Source organism: Euprymna scolopes, chromosome 29 (assembly GCF_053919585.1).
Source record: "Euprymna scolopes isolate OS-2025 chromosome 29, ASM5391958v1, whole genome shotgun sequence".
NCBI lineage: Eukaryota > Metazoa > Mollusca > Cephalopoda > Sepiida > Sepiolidae > Euprymna > Euprymna scolopes.
Window position 1 is genome coordinate 80117444 of NC_136510.1, and position 18506 is coordinate 80135949.

General features: G+C 33.3%; 1 pseudogene; it reads left to right on the forward strand.

Annotated features, from left to right (window-relative positions):
• Positions 1 to 15340: 15340 nt before the first annotated feature.
• On the forward strand, positions 15341 to 15457 carry LOC145252915 (5S ribosomal RNA; annotated as a pseudogene).
• Positions 15458 to 18506: the final 3049 nt, after the last annotated feature.

The following is an 18506-nucleotide window of genomic DNA, read 5'->3' on the forward strand; positions in this document are numbered from 1 at the left end:
TATCAATGTAACCATGTATAGCTTTTTTAAAATATCAACGTAAGAATGTACAGGTTTTTAAAAATATCAACGTAATTATGTACTTTTTTTTTAAATATCAACGTAACCATGTACAGTTTTTTAAAAATATCAACGTAAGCATGTATAGCTTTTTAAAAATATCAACGTAACAATGTACAGTTTTGTTTTAAATATCAACGTAAACATGTAGAGTTTTAAAAAAAATATCAACGTAACAATGTACAGTTTTTTTTAAATATCAACGTAACCATGTAAAGTTTTGTTTAAATATCAACGTAACCATGTACAGTTTTATAATATCAACATAACAATGTTTTTTATATATAAACGTAACGATGTACTGTTATTTAAATATCAACGTAACACTATACAGTTCTTTATAAATATCAACGTAACCATGTACAGTTTTTTTTAAATATCAACGTAACCATGTATGCTTTTTAAAAATATCAACGTAACCATGTACATGTTTGACTATATAGGTCCATAGATGCTGGAAGATTTGACTATATAGGTCAATAGATGCTGGAAGATTTGACTATATAGGTCCATAGATGCTGGAAGATTTGACTATATAGGTCCATAGATGCTGGAAGATTTGACTATATAAGTCATAGATGCTGAAAGATTTGACTATATAGGTCAATAGATGCTGGAAGATTTGACTATATAGGTCCATAGATGCTGGGAGATTTGACTATATAGGTCCAGAGATGCTGGAAGATTTGACTATATAGGTCCATAGATGCTGGAAGATTTGACTATATACGTCTATAGATGCTGGAAGATTTGACTATATAGGTCCATAGATGCAGGAAGATTTGACTATATAGGTCCATAGATGCTGGAAGATTTGACTATATAGGTCCAGAGATGCTGGAAGATTTGACTATATAAGTCCATAGATGCTGGAATATTTGACTATATAAGTCCATAGATGCTGGAAGATTTGACTATATAGGTCAATAGATGCTGGAAGATTTGACTATATAAGTCCATAGATGCTGGAAGATTTGACTATATAGGTCAATAGATGCTGGAAGATTTGACTATATAGGTCCATAGATGCTGGGAGATTTGACTATATAGGTCCATAGATGCTGGAAGATTTGACTATATAGGTCCATAGATGCAGGAAGATTTGACTATATAGGTCCATAGATGCTGGAAGATTTGACTATATAGGTCCATAGATGCTGGAAGATTTGACTATATAAGTCCATAGATGCTGGAATATTTGACTATATAGGTTCAGAGATGCTGGAAGATTTTACTATATAAGTCCATAGATGCTGGAAGATTTGACTATATAGGTCCATAGATGCTGGAAGATTTGACTATATAGGTCCAGAGATGCTGGGAGATTTGACTATATAGGTCCATAGATGCTGGAAGATTTTACTATATAGGTCCAGAGATGCTGGAAGATTTGACTATATAGGTCCAGAGATGCTGGAAGATTTACTATATAAGTCCATAGATGCAGGAAGATTTGACTATATAGGTCCAGAGATGCTGGAAGATTTGACTATATAGGTCTATAGATGCTGGAAGATTTTACTATATAAGTCCATAGATGCTGGAAGATTTGACTATATAGGTCCATAGATACTGGAAGATTTGACTATATAGGTCCATAGATGCTGGAAGATTTGACTATATAGGTCCATAGATACTGGAAGATTTGACTATATAAGTCCATAGATTCTGGAAGATTTGACTATATAGGTCCATAGATGCTGGAAGATTTGACTATATAAGTCCATAGATGCTGGAAGATTTGACTATATAGGTCCATAGATGCTGGAAGATTTGACTATATAAGTCCATAGATGCTGAAAGATTTGACTATATAGGTCCATAGATACTGGAAGATTTGACTATATAAGTCCATAGATGCTGGAAGATTTGACTATATAGGTCCATAGATGTTCGAAGATTTGACTATATAGGTCCATAGATGTTGGAAGATTTGACTATATAAGTCCATAGATACTGGAAGATTTGACTATATAGGTCCATAGATACTGGAAGATTTGACTATATAGGTCCATAGATACTGGAAGATTTGACTATATAAGTCCATAGATACTGGAAGATTTGACTATATAAGTCCATAGATGCTGGAAGATTTGACTATATAAGTCCAGAGATGCTGGAAGATTTTACTATATAAGTCCATAGATGCTGGAAGATTTGACTATATAGGTCCATAGATGCTGGAAGATTTGACTATATAGGTCCATAGATGCAGGAAGATTTGACTATATAGGTCCATAGATGCTGGAAGATTTGACTATATAGGTCCAGAGATGCTGGAAGATTTGACTATATAGGTCCATAGATGCTGGAAGATTTGACTATATAGGTCCATAGATGCTGGAAGATTTGACTATATAAGTCCAGAGATGCTGGAAGATTTGACTATATAAGTCCATAGATGCTGGAAGATTTGACTATATAGGTCCAGAGATGCTGGAAGATTTGACTATATAAGTCCAGAGATGCTGGAAGATTTGACTATATAGGTCCATAGATGCTGGAAGATTTGACTATATAAGTCCATAGATGCTGAAAGATTTGACTATATAGGTCCATAGATACTGGAAGATTTGACTATATAAGTCCATAGATGCTGGAAGATTTGACTATATAGGTCCATAGATGTTGGAAGATTTGACTATATAGGTCCATAGATGTTGGAAGATTTGACTATATAAGTCCATAGATACTGGAAGATTTGACTATATAGGTCCATAGATACTGGAAGATTTGACTATATAGGTCCATAGATACTGGAAGATTTGACTATATAAGTCCATAGATACTGGAAGATTTGACTATATAAGTCCATAGATGCTGGAAGATTTGACTATATAAGTCCAGAGATGCTGGAAGATTTTACTATATAAGTCCATAGATGCTGGAAGATTTGACTATATAGGTCCATAGATGCTGGAAGATTTGACTATATAGGTCCATAGATGCAGGAAGATTTGACTATATAGGTCCATAGATGCTGGAAGATTTGACTATATAGGTCCAGAGATGCTGGAAGATTTGACTATATAGGTCCATAGATGCTGGAAGATTTGACTATATAGGTCCATAGATGCTGGAAGATTTGACTATATAAGTCCAGAGATGCTGGAAGATTTGACTATATAAGTCCATAGATGCTGGAAGATTTGACTATATAGGTCCATAGATGCTGGAATATTTGACTATATAAGTCCATAGATGCTGGAATATTTGACTATATAAGTCCATAGATGCTGGAATATTTGACTATATAAGTCCATAGATGCTGGAATATTTGACTATATAAGTCCATACATGCTGGAAGATTTGACTATATAGATCCATAGATGCTGGAAGATTTGACTATATAGGTCAATAGATGCTGGAAGATTTGACTATATAGGTCCAGAGATGCTGGGACATTTGACTATATAGGTCCATAGATGCTGGAAGATTTGACTATATAGGTCCATAGATGCTGGAAGATTTGACTATATAGGTCCAGAGATGCTGGAAGATTTACTATATAAGTCCATAGATGCAGGAAGATTTGACTATATAGGTCCAGAGATGCTGGAAGATTTGACTATATAGGTCCATAGATACTGGAAGATTTGACTATATAGGTCCATAGATGCTGGAAGATTTGACTATATAGGTCCATAGATGCTGGAAGATTTGACTATATAGGTCCAAAGATGCTGGAAGATTTGACTATATAAGTCCATAGATGCTGGAAGATTTGACTATATAGGTCCATAGATACTGGAAGATTTGACTATATAAGTCCATAGATGCTGGAAGATTTGACTATATAGGTCCATAGATACTGGAAGATTTGACTATATAAGTCCATAGATTCTGGAAGATTTGACTATATAAGTCCAGAGATGCTGGAAGATTTTACTATATAAGTCCATAGATGCTGGAAGATTTGACTATATAGGTCCATAGATGCTGGAAGATTTGACTATATAGGTCCATAGATGCAGGAAGATTTGACTATATAGGTCCATAGATGTTGGAAGATTTGACTATATAGGTCCAGAGATGCTGGAAGATTTGACTATATAGGTCCATAGATGCTGGAAGATTTGACTATATAGGTCCATAGATGCTGGAAGATTTGACTATATAAGTCCATAGATGCTGGAAGATTTGACTATATAAGTCCATAGATGCTGGAATATTTGACTATATAGGTCCATAGATGTTGGAAGATTTTCCTATATAAGTCCATACATGCTGGAAGATTTGACTATATAGATCCATAGATGCTGGAAGATTTACTATATAAGTCCATAGATGCAGGAAGATTTGACTATATAGGTCCAGAGATGCTGGAAGATTTGACTATATAGGTCCATAGATGCTGGAAGATTTTACTATATAAGTCCATAGATGCTGGAAGATTTGACTATATAGGTCCATAGATACTGGAAGATTTGACTATATAGGTCCATAGATGCTGGAAGATTTGACTATATAGGTCCATAGATGCTGGAAGATTTGACTATATAAGTCCATAGATGCTGGAAGATTTGACTATATAGGTCCATAGATGCTGGAAGATTTGACTATATAGGTCCATAGATGCTGGAAGATTTGACTATATAGGTCCATAGATGCTGGAAGATTTGACTATATAAGTCCATAGATGCTGAAAGATTTGACTATATAGGTCCATAGATACTGGAAGATTTGACTATATAAGTCCATAGATGCTGGAAGATTTGACTATATAGGTCCATAGATGTTGGAAGATTTGACTATATAGGTCCATAGATGTTGGAAGATTTGACTATATAAGTCCATAGATACTGGAAGATTTGACTATATAGGTCTATAGATACTGGAAGATTTGACTATATAGGTCCATAGATACTGGAAGATTTGACTATATAAGTCCATAGATACTGGAAGATTTGACTATATAAGTCCATAGATGCTGGAAGATTTGACTATATAAGTCCAGAGATGCTGGAAGATTTTACTATATAAGTCCATAGATGCTGGAAGATTTGACTATATAGGTCCATAGATGCTGGAAGATTTGACTATATAGGTCCATAGATGCAGGAAGATTTGACTATATAGGTCCATAGATGCTGGAAGATTTGACTATATAGGTCCAGAGATGCTGGAAGATTTGACTATATAGGTCCATAGATGCTGGAAGATTTGACTATATAGGTCCATAGATGCTGGAAGATTTGACTATATAAGTCCAGAGATGCTGGAAGATTTGACTATATAAGTCCATAGATGCTGGAAGATTTGACTATATAGGTCCAGAGATGCTGGAAGATTTGACTATATAAGTCCAGAGATGCTGGAAGATTTGACTATATAAGTCCATAGATGCTGGAAGATTTGACTATATAGGTCCATAGATGCTGGAATATTTGACTATATAAGTCCATAGATGCTGGAATATTTGACTATATAAGTCCATAGATGCTGGAATATTTGACTATATAAGTCCATAGATGCTGGAATATTTGACTATATAAGTCCATACATGCTGGAAGATTTGACTATATAGATCCATAGATGCTGGAAGATTTGACTATATAGGTCAATAGATGCTGGAAGATTTGACTATATAGGTCCAGAGATGCTGGGACATTTGACTATATAGGTCCATAGATGCTGGAAGATTTGACTATATAGGTCCATAGATGCTGGAAGATTTGACTATATAGGTCCAGAGATGCTGGAAGATTTACTATATAAGTCCATAGATGCAGGAAGATTTGACTATATAGGTCCAGAGATGCTGGAAGATTTGACTATATAGGTCCATAGATACTGGAAGATTTGACTATATAGGTCCATAGATGCTGGAAGATTTTCCTATATAGGTCCATAGATGCTGGAAGATTTGACTATATAGGTCCAAAGATGCTGGAAGATTTGACTATATAAGTCCATAGATGCTGGAAGATTTGACTATATAGGTCCATAGATACTGGAAGATTTGACTATATAAGTCCATAGATGCTGGAAGATTTGACTATATAGGTCCATAGATACTGGAAGACTTGACTATATAAGTCCATAGATTCTGGAAGATTTGACTATATAAGTCCAGAGATGCTGGAAGATTTTACTATATAAGTCCATAGATGCTGGAAGATTTGACTATATAGGTCCATAGATGCTGGAAGATTTGACTATATAGGTCCATAGATGCAGGAAGATTTGACTATATAGGTCCATAGATGTTGGAAGATTTGACTATATAGGTCCAGAGATGCTGGAAGATTTGACTATATAGGTCCATAGATGCTGGAAGATTTGACTATATAGGTCCATAGATGCTGGAAGATTTGACTATATAAGTCCAGAGATGCTGGAAGATTTGACTATATAAGTCCATAGATGCTGGAAGATTTGACTATATAGGTCCATAGATGTTGGAAGATTTGACTATATAGGTCCATAGATGTTGGAAGATTTGACTATATAGGTCCATAGATGCTGGAAGATTTGACTATATAAGTCCATAGATGCTGGAAGATTTGACTATATAGGTCCATAGATGTTGGAAGATTTGACTATATAAGTCCATAGATGCTGGAAGATTTGACTATATAGGTCCATAGATACTGGAAGATTTGACTATATAAGTCCATAGATGCTGGAAGATTTGACTATATAAGTCCATAGATGCTGGAAGATTTGACTATATAAGTCCATAGATGCTGGAATATTTGACTATATAGGTCCATAGATGTTGGAAGATTTTCCTATATAAGTCCATACATGCTGGAAGATTTGACTATATAGATCCATAGATGCTGGAAGATTTGACTATATAGGTCAATAGATGCTGGAAGATTTGACTATATAAGTCCATAGATGCTGGAAGATTTGACTATATAGGTCCATAGATGCTGGAAGATTTGACTATATAGGTCCATAGATGCTGGAAGATTTGACTATATAGGTCCATAGATGCTGGAAGATTTGACTATATAGGTCCATAGATGCTGGAAGATTTGACTATATAAGTCCATAGATGCTGGAAGATTTGACTATATAGGTCCATAGATGTTGAAAGATTTGACTATATAAGTCCATAGATGCTGGAAGATTTGACTATATAAGTCCATAGATGCTGGAAGATTTGACTATATAGGTCCATAGATGCTGGAAGATTTGACTATATAAGTCCATAGATGCTGGAAGATTTGACTATATAGGTCCAGAGATGCTGGAAGATTTTCCTATATAAGTCCATACATGCTGGAAGATTTGACTATATAGGTCCATAGATGCTGGAAAGTTTGACTATATAAGTCCATAGATGCTGGAAGATTTGACTATATAGGTCCATAGATGCAGGAAGATTTGACTATATAGGTCCATAGATGCTGGAAGATTTGCTAGTCTGATAGCTTCTACCCTCAGACTGCTTCAATGATTCATTTTCAATGAATCCGATGATTCTATTATTGCCATTTCTTTCCCTGTTATCTTTCTAGTTAGAATTTTTTTTCTAGAAAGACATCGGACAAGCGGGACTACGTGAAGGTTGCCAACATCATAAGTGAAACTGTTTCTATTAAACAAGCTGAATTTGAACTCGGATCCACTCGAACTGTTTATCTTGGAAATGGCCTTCCTATTCTCTTTTTCTCATACAATCCTAATATGCTGATATTTAAATGTAATGTGAACAAACATCTTGCTGTACAACCCCGTACATACGTTATACTTATAAATCTGGCCCCTTACTGCGGTATACCCTTACGCTTCAGTTGACAATGTGTCATATTTGGGGTAAAGAAAAGTTTTTTTTTAAATATCCACGTAACCATGTACAGTTTTTTTTAATATCAACGTAACCATGTACAGTTTTTGTTTAATATCAACGTAACCATGTACAGTTTTATTTTACGTAACTATGTACAGTTTTTTTTTAAAATATCAACATAACCATGTACAGTTTTTTTTAAATATCAACATAACCTTGTATAGTTTTTTAAAAATATCAAAGTAACCATGTAGAGTTTTTTTTAAATATCAACGTAACCATGTACAGTTTTTATTTTTAAAATATCAAGATAACCATGTACAGTTTTTTTTTAAATATCAGCGTAACCTTGTACAGTTTTTTTAAATATCAACATAACCATGTACAGTTTTTTAAAAATATCAACGTAACCATGTACAGTTTTGTTTTAAATATCAACGTAAACATGTAGAGTTTTAAAAAAAATATCAACGTAACAATGTACTGTTTTTTTTTAAATATCAACGTAACCATGTACAGTTTTTTAAATATCAACGTAACCATGTACAGTTCTTTTTAAATATCAACGTAACCATGTACAGTTTTTTTTAAATATCAACGTAACCATGTACAGTTTTTAAAAATATCAACGTAACCATGTACAGTTTTTTAAAAAATATCAACATAAACATGTACAGTTTTTTAAAATACCCACGCAACCATGTACAGTTTTTAAAAAAATATCAACATAACTATGTAGAGTTTTTTTTAATATCAAAGTAACCATGTATAGTTTTGTTAAAATATCAATGCAACCATGGACATTTTTTAAAAATATCAACGTAGCCATGTACATTTTCCTAAAAATATCAACGTAAACATGTATAGTTTTTTAAATATCAACGCAACGATGTACAGTTTTTTAAATATCAACGTACCAATGTACAATTTTTTAAAAATATCAACGTAACCATGTACTGTTTTTTAAATATCAACGTAACACTGTACAGTTCTTTATGAATATCAACGTAACTATGTCCAGTTCTTTTTAAATATAAACGTAACAATTTACAGTTTTTTAAAAATATAAATGTAACCATGTATAGCTGTTTCAAAATATCAACGTAACCATGTACAGTTTTTTAAAAATATCAACGTAACCATGTACATTTTTTTCAAATATCAACATAACCATGTACAGTTTTTTAAAAATATCAACGTAACTATGTATAGCTTTTTTAAATATCAACGTAACCATGTACAGTCTTTTTAAAAATATCAACGTAACCATGTAGAGTTTTATAAAAAATATCAATGTAACAATGAACATTTTTTTAAATATCAACGTAGCCATGTAATTTTTTAAAATAATATCAACGTAACCGTGTACATATTTTTAAAATATCAACGTAATCATGAAAAGTTTTTTTAAATATCAACGTACACATGTACAGTTTTATAATATCAACGTACCAATGTACAGTTTTTAAATATCAACGTAACCATGTACTGTTTTTTTAAATATCAACGTAATACTGTACGGTTCTTTATAAATATCAACGTGACCATGTACAGTTTTTTAAATATCAACGTAACCATGTATAGCTTTTTAAAAATATCAATGTAACCATGTACAGTTTTTTAGAAATATCAACGTAACCATGTACAGTTTTTTTAAATATCAACGTACCCATGTACAGTTTTTAAAACAAAATATCAACGTAACCATGTAGAGTGTTTTTAACTATCAACGTAACCATGAACAGTTTTTAAAAAAAAATATCAACATTACCATGTAGATTTTAAAAAAATATCAACGTAACCATGTACAGTTTTTTTAAAATATCAACGTAACCATGCACAGTTTTTTTAAATATGAATGTAACCATGTACATTTTTGTTAAAATATCAACATAACCATGTACAGTTTAAAAAAAAAACATATCAACGTAACCATGTACAGTTTTTTTTAATATCAACGTAACCATGTACAGTTTTTTTTTAAATATCAACGTAACCATGTACTGTTTTGTAAATATCAACGTAACCATGTACAGTTTTTTAAAAATATAATCGTAACCACGTACAGTTTTTTAAAAACATATTAATGTAACCATGAACAGTTTTTTTTAAATATCAAGGTAACCATGTATAGTTTTTTAAATATCAACGTAATCATGTACAGTTCTTTTTAAATATCAACGTAACCATGTACATTTTTTGAAATATCAACGTAACCATGTACAGTTTTTTAAAAATATCAATATAAACATGTACATTTTTTAAAAATACCAACGCAACCATGTACAGTTTTAAAAAAATATATCAACATAACTATGTAGAGTTTTATTTAATATCAAAGTAACCATGTATAGTTTTGTTAAAATATCAATGCAACCATGGAAATTTTTTAAAAATATCAACGTAACCATGAACATTTACTTAAAAATATCAACGGAAACATGTATAGTTTTTTAAATATCAACGCAACGATGTACAGTTTTTTTTAAATATCAACGTACCAATGTACAGTTTTTTAAAAATATCAACGTAACCATGTACTGTTTTTTAAATATCAACGTAACACTGTACAGTTCTTTATGAATATCAACGTAACTATGTACAGTTTTTTTAAATATCAACGTAACAATTTACAGTTTTTTAAAAATATCAATGTAACCATGTATAGCTTTTTCAAAATATCAACGTAACCATGTACAGTTTTTATAAAAATATCAACGTAACCATGTACATTTTTTTTAAATATCAACATAACCATGTACAGTTTTTTAAAAATATCAACGTAACTATGTATAGCCTTTTTAAATATCAACGTAACCATGTACAGTTTTTTAAAATATCAACGTAACCATGTAGAGTTTTTAAAAAATATCAATGTAACAATGTACATTTTTTTAAATATCAACGTAGCCATGTAATTTTTAAAAAAAATATCAACGTAACCGTGTACATATTTTTAAAATATCAACGTGATCATGTAAGTTTTTTTTTTAAATATCAACGTACATATGTACAGTTTTATAATATCAACGTACCAATGTACAGTTTTTAAATATCAACGTAACCATGTACTGTTTTACTGTTTATCAACGTAAAACTGTACGGTTCATTATAAATATCAACGTGACCATGTACAGTTTTTTTTTAAATATCAACGTAACCATGTACAGTTTTTTAAATATTAACGTAACCATGTATAGCTTTTTTAAAATATCAATGTAACCATGTACAGTTTTTTTAAAATATCAACGTAACCATGTACAGCTTTTTTTAAAAATATCAACGTACCCATGTACAGTTTTTAAAAAATATCAACGTAACCATGTACAGTTTTTTTTTAAATATCAACGTAACCATGTATAGTTTTTTTAAAAAAATATCGACGTAACCATGTAGAGTTTTTTTTAAATATCAACGTAACCATGTACAGTTTTTAAAAAAAATATCAACATTACCATGTAGATTTTTTTAAAATATCAATGTAACCATGTACAGTTTTTTTTTAAATATCAACGTAACCATGCACAGTTTTTTTTAAATATCAACGTAACCATGTACATTTTTGTTAAAATATCAACGTAACCATGTACAGTTTTTAAAAAAATATCAACGTAACCATGTACAGTTTTTTTAAATATCAACGTAACCATGTACAGTTTGTTTAAAAATATCAACGTAACCATGTACTGTTTTTTAAATATCAACGTAACCATGTACAGTTTTTTTAAAATATAATCGTAACCACGTACAGTTTTTTTTAAAAACATATTAATGTAACCATGTACAGTTTTTTTAAATACGAACGTAACCATGTACAGTTTAAAAAAATATCAACGTAACCATTTACAGTTTTTTAAAAATATCAACGTTACCATGTACAGTTTTTTTTTAAATATCAATATAACCACGTACAGTTTTTTAAATGTCAACGTAACCATATACAGTTTTTTTTAAATACCTACGTTACCATGAACAGGTTTAAAAAATATCAACGTAACCATTTACAGTTTTTTTAAAAATATCAACGTTACCATGTACAGTTTTTTTTAAATATCAACATAACCATGTACAGTTTTTTAAATATCAACGTAACCATGTACAGTGTTTTAAAATATCAATGTAACCATGTACAGTTTTTTTTCATATATCAACGTAACCATGTACAGTTTTAAAAAAAATATCCACGTAACACTGTACAGTTTTTTAAATATCAACGTGACCATGTATAGTATTTTTAAATATCAACGTTACCATGTACAGTTTTTTTAAAAAATATCAAGGTAACCATGTAGAGTTGTTTTTAAATATCAACGTAACCATGTACAGTTTTAAAAAGAAATATCAATGGAACAATGTACAGTTTTTTTTAAATATCAACGTAATTATGTACAGTTTTTTTACTATCAATAGTTTTTTTAAAAATATCAACGTAACCATGTACTTTTTTTTAAAAATATCAACGTAACCATGTACAGTTTTTTAAAAATATCAACGTAACCATGTATAGCTTTTTTAAAATATCAACGTAACCATGTACAGTTTTGTTTTAAATATCAACGTAAACATGTAGAGTTTTTAAAAAATATCAACGTAACAATGTACAGTTTTTTTTAAATATCAACGTAACCATGTAAACCTTTGTTTAAATATCAACGTAACCATGTACAGTTTTATAATATCAACATACCAATGTTTTTTATATATCAACGTAACGATGTACTGTTTTTTAAATATCAACGTAACACTATACAGTTCTTTATAAATATCAACGTAACCATGTACATTTTTTTTAATATCAACGTAACCATGTACAGTTTTTTTTAAATATCAACGTACACATGTATAGCTTTTTAAAAATATCAACCTAATCATGTACAGTTTTTTAAAAATATCAACGTAACCATGTACAGTTTCTTTTAAAATATCAACGCAACCATGTACAGTTCTTTAAAAATATCAACGTAACCATGTATAGCTTTTTTTAAATATCAACATAACCATGTACATTTTTTTTAAGTATCAACGTAACCATGTACAGTTTTTAAAAGATATCAACGTAACCATGTACAGTCATTTTAAAATATCAACATAACCATGTACAGTTTTTATAAAATATCAACATAACCATGCACAGCATTTTTAAAATATCAACTTAACCATGTACATTTTTTCTTAAAATATCAACGTAACCATATACAGTTAAAAAAAATATCAACGTAACCATGTACAGTTTTTTTTAAATATCAACGTAACCATGTACAGTTTTTTTTGAATATCAACGTAACCATGTACCGTTTTTTTTAAATATCAACGTAACCATGTACAGTTTTTTTTAAATATCAACTTAACCATGTACAGTTTTTAAAAAATATAATCGTAACCACGTACAGCTTTTAAAAAAAATATTAACGTAACCATGTACAGTTTTTTTGTAAATATCAACGTAACACTGTACAGTTTTTTTTTTAAATATGAACGTAACCATGTACAGTTTTTAAAAATATCAACGTAACCATGTACAGTTTTTTGGAAATATCAACGTAACCATGTGCAGTTTTTTAAAAATATAATCGCAACCACGTTCATTTTTTTAAAATATTAACGTAACCATGTAAGTTTTTTTGATACCAACGCAACCATGTACAGTTTTAAAAAATATCAACGTAACCATGTACAGTATTTTTAAAATATCAACATAACCATGTACAATTTTTTAAAAATATCAACGTAAACATGCACAGTGTTTTAAAATATCAATGTAACCATGTACAGTTTTTTATATATCAACGTAACCATGTACAGTTTTTTAAAATATCAATGTAACAATGTACAGTTTTAAAAAAAATATCAACATAACACTGTACAGATTTTTAAAAATATCAACGTTACCATGTACAGTTTTTTAAAATATCAACATAACCATGTACAGTTTTAAAAAGAAATATCAACGGAACCATGTACAGTTTTTTTTAAATATCAACGTAACCATGTACAGTTGTTTAAAAATATCAACGTAACCATGTACAGTTTTATAAAAATATCAACGTAACCATGTACAGTTTTTAATATCTACATAAGCATGTACAGTTTTTTTTTTAAATATCAATGTAACCATGTACAGTTTTTTTTAAAATATCAACGTAATCATCATCAACGCTCTGGTCTTGGATATGATCTTAAACTATATCCAGTGGTGAGGCCCCAGCTTGCGGGCTTTGGGGAGTGTGGAGCCACCTTTTAATTGCCATTACTCCCAGATCCACTCTTACCCGGAGTGGTAGTACCTGTTAGGGTCCCAACTATGGGTTAAATAGAAACCAACTTGATAACAACAAATATATTCTATTAAAAAATTTTCTTTAAAATATTTGGATTCGGCATTAAATAACCTGAAAAGGGTTGATATGCCGTAAAACAAAAACAACCAACCATCAACGCTCTGATCCTCATCTAGCATCAATTGAAATGGATGGCTCTCGTTTTAGGGAGGCTCCATGTTTTGACAAGCTTCTGGGTTTGACCTTTACTCCTGATCTGAAATGGTACATTAAGTATGTTGCCAAGGTCGCTGGGAAAATGGTGGGATCCTTCTACCGCTCCAGAAGATATCTCACTGCTGATGCAATTCTCTATCTATATAAAAGCCAAGTACGTCCAAGGATGGAGTACTGCTGCCACATCTGGGCAGGAGCTGCTAAAAACAGCCTTTCCTGCCTTGACAGAATACGAAATAGACTTCGTAGCTTAGTGGGGGATGCCCTTTTCTTTTCCCTGCAACCTCTCTCCCACAGAAGAGACGTCGTGAGCCTCTCTTTGTTTTAACGTTATTTCCATGGCAAGTGCTCGTCTGAGCTCCAATCTCTGGTCCTCCCTCGCCAATCTCTCACGATAAATACCCGTCTAGCTGAAACTACTGTCAGTAATTTTCCCCACTCTTTATCTGTGCGTAAATCAAAGCGTAGATTCCATGAACAAAGCTTCTTTCTTAGAAGTGCATGCCTGTGAAACTCTCTTCCGTTTGCCTGTTTCCCACCTGACTACAACTTGGATGTCTTCAAGTCCAACATAAACAAATTCCTGACAACCCGCCCCCTTAAGTAAGACACTTTATCAAATCTCCAATACTAACGATTATTACGATACTATCCCATTGATTACGGTACACGCAATAACCCTTATCCCCGAGTGGCCCCCGGGCCTTGATAAGTGGTGACCACCATGTAAAAAAAAAAAATTGATCAACGCCCCTTTTTAGAACAAAACAACGAAAGGGTTTATTTCGAAAGAAGGACTGTGTCCGAGGTGAAAGAAAGAAAAGGAATAGAAAGTTCTAGGATGTTCTCTAAGGAGTCGAGAGGCAGAAACTTAAAGTGTCCTCAGGTTGTCCAATGGCGGTTTTTAGTGAAGTAGTCGCAGCCTGGGGCGATTCAGTCGACAAAGTGTGAGAGAAGAAAGGTCTGTCTTCTTTGGTGGTCTAAGCTCCTCTGACTAGTTCCTGACAGGGATAATTAGTTCCTTAAGGGGCATATATCCACTACGTACAGCATAATCACGTTGACACACCAGTTCTCGTCAGATCACCGAAGTTAAGCAACATTGAGCCTGGCTAGTCTCAGATGGGTGACCATTTGGGAATTCTAGGCGCTGTATGTGCTTTCTGCGTATCTCGGCATTGTTTGCAGTCGCCCTGAACAAAGCTTCTTTCTTAGAAGTGCACGCCAGTGGAACCCTCTTCCGTCTGCCTGTTTCACACCTAACTACAACTTGGATGTCTTCAAGTCCAACATAAACAAATTCTTGATGAACCGCTCCCTTAAGTAAGACATTTTATCAAATCTCCAATACTAACGATTACTACGATACTATCCCATTGATTACTGCACACGCAATAACCCTTATCCTCGAATGGCTTCCAGGCCTTGATAAGTGGCGACTTCCATGTAAAAAAAAAAAAAAAAATTCCACTTGTTATTGGTATTCAACAATGTTGACTCAGGAGAAGTGCGGTTGGAGACTGCACAACTCTTGCCACAAAAAAAAAAAAAAAATTCACGCGTAGGCACCCTTACAGTGGATATCCATAGTCTGTCAAGAAGGAAGCTACCAAGGGAAATATAGGATTAATGCACCCTACTAACTGACTGGTCAGTGCACGGCCGCATCAGCCAGCAAAGCGGCATTAATCCACAAGAGAAAATAGTTTGTCATGGTGACTGCTACAGACGATGTAAAGTGCAGGTGTTATATCAGTTTCCGTCTCCTACATGGATGGTTTAACAAAATCTACGGGTCCATTTCGCCGAGTGGGGTAGCATAGTGCCTGGGTAATACCTCAGATACTCCTACGTCTCAGCAGATAATTTTTTTTTTTTTTCAATAACTATATGGCAATTGCTTCGTCTTTATAGACGCTAGTCATCCCAATGCTCCCCACCAACCTCATCATAGTTTTCTGGTTAATTTTCAGCAACACACCAAACTACGTCCATGGGACCGAAGACGACTTTTCAGGCCAGGATCTGACTTGCACAGTCTGCCACACATATGGCAGACAAAGTTGCGTATTGAAACCTGTTTAACTTCTGCTTCCGGTTTTTTTGCTCCCTTTGCTCATAGTATGTGTTTTTTTGTGGTTAACGTAAGCCGCTTTTGAGAGGAGCACACGATTATAAGCCTTACATTTCCAATTGCTCAATTTAATGGGCAAAACTGACACATTCTCTTGAGTTCAACATGATCGATTCTTTTCCTCGCAAAAATTTCAGCCCCCCCTCTCTAACTAGCCGGCATTTTTCCAGGGTCTCCCAGTTCTGAACAGGTATCTTGAAAACTAAAATCGTCTTTACTGCAATACTTGAAGCGCTTCAATAACGACATACATACATACATACATACATACATACATACATGATGGCAACAATTCGTTCTCGAGTATTGCCATTACTTAAAATATCTCTAGCTCAAATGTCACAAACATGAGCGCAACTAGCAGCACGTGCCAGACGGTCACCTCTATGAATCTTCTATAGTCCAGCACATCTACTGATGACTGGGTCCAAGCTGTGGTGTCCTGGACACCTACCAGGCCAGATCCTGGAAGTTCCAGAGCTTTTATTGCCATTCACGCCCATATTTGCATAAGTCCTCATTGAATGCCCGTTTGCCGTTTCAGGCTACAACCAGCCTTTTTGTTATTGAGATACACACTGTTTGCAAAGTGTGTATTCCATTGCATATTAAATAATGCCTGTGTTATAAGCTTTTTATAGTGGAGAAAGACTTTGTACTGAGACAATCCCACTCTCTAAACAATTGCCACATTGAACAAAAAAGAAGAGCAAGTCAACATCATTGGAAGCAGCAGTCGTCGCAGGTTTTATATCAGGGTTTTCTTGTTCTAGAGAGGTTGCCTTCACCACGGCTTACGGGAGCCCTCTCTACACACCATGCCATTTGATTCATGACTGGGACTTAGGTTGCTGGGCACCAGAGCATACTCCACATGCCGGTGGGTCATGTATGCTGCAGCTGACAGGGCCTAAGCTCCTCTGGAGGTTTCTGTCAGGGTTACCTCACCTTTAGCCCTTGGTGAAAAGAACCTTGGCCCACAAGACAGTGGAGGTCCAGTTATAGGGCGCAGGACACACGCCGTTCATCAGAGCCTCGTCTGCGTGGCAGTGGTCACGACGTGCACGTGGGGTTGATTTGTCTCTGTGAGAAGTATGACGCTAAGACATCTGTGTGCTTTTAACAAACATCCACACCAGACCTTGACCACCACAAACATACATACATACATACATACATACATACATACATACATACATACACTGTAATCATTTGGGTCATTTCTTTTTCGTTTTAACTTTAATAAAATTGTAAATAGAAAAGAAAATTGTAGATATTTATTTAACAAATGTTAAATCGGAAACAAATTACATAAGACGAAAGTAATAAAAGTTAAAGTGGAGTAGTCGCACAAACATCGTAAGACATTTTTTGTATTTTGGTATGAAGCGAACATAAGTTTTCTTCGGCTTGTCTATCTATTTGTCGGTCTCTCTCTGTCCCCCCCCTCTCTCTCTCTCTCTCTCTATCTATCTATCTATTTATCTATCTATCTATCTCTTCCTCTTCATTTCTCCATTTAAAAATGCAAATATTTTAGCTTCGCATTAAATTTGAACTTAAGTTCTTGGCCTTCGGGGCAAGATCAAAGTGTAGTATCTGTTCTTCAGATGCTGCACTTCTATTTCTTGTTCTCTTTCGGTGGAGGAGAAATCCTTCACGACTGAGACAATTTTTATTTTTGTACCTTTTCTCCACGTTAAAAAACGACCCTGGTGTCTAACTCTGTCTCGTGGGGAGGCATAGTAAATAGGTATAATCATTAGGCAGGATCTAACCCCTCCTTTTTTTTTTTTTTTTACAAATGAGTCATCATTTATCAAGGCCCGGGGACCACGTGTCGTAGTAATTGTTAGTAGTGAAAAATTGGTAAATTGGATTACTTAAGAGGATGGCTCATCAAGAATTTGTTCACATTGGACTTGAAGACAACCATATTGTAGTCAGTTGGAAAGCAAGAAAATGGAACAGATTAACTCTAACCTAACTCTTCGGGCCAAGATCAAAGTGTAGTATCTGTTCTTCAGATGCTACACTTGAATTTTTTGTTCCCTCTCAGTAGAGGATAAATCCT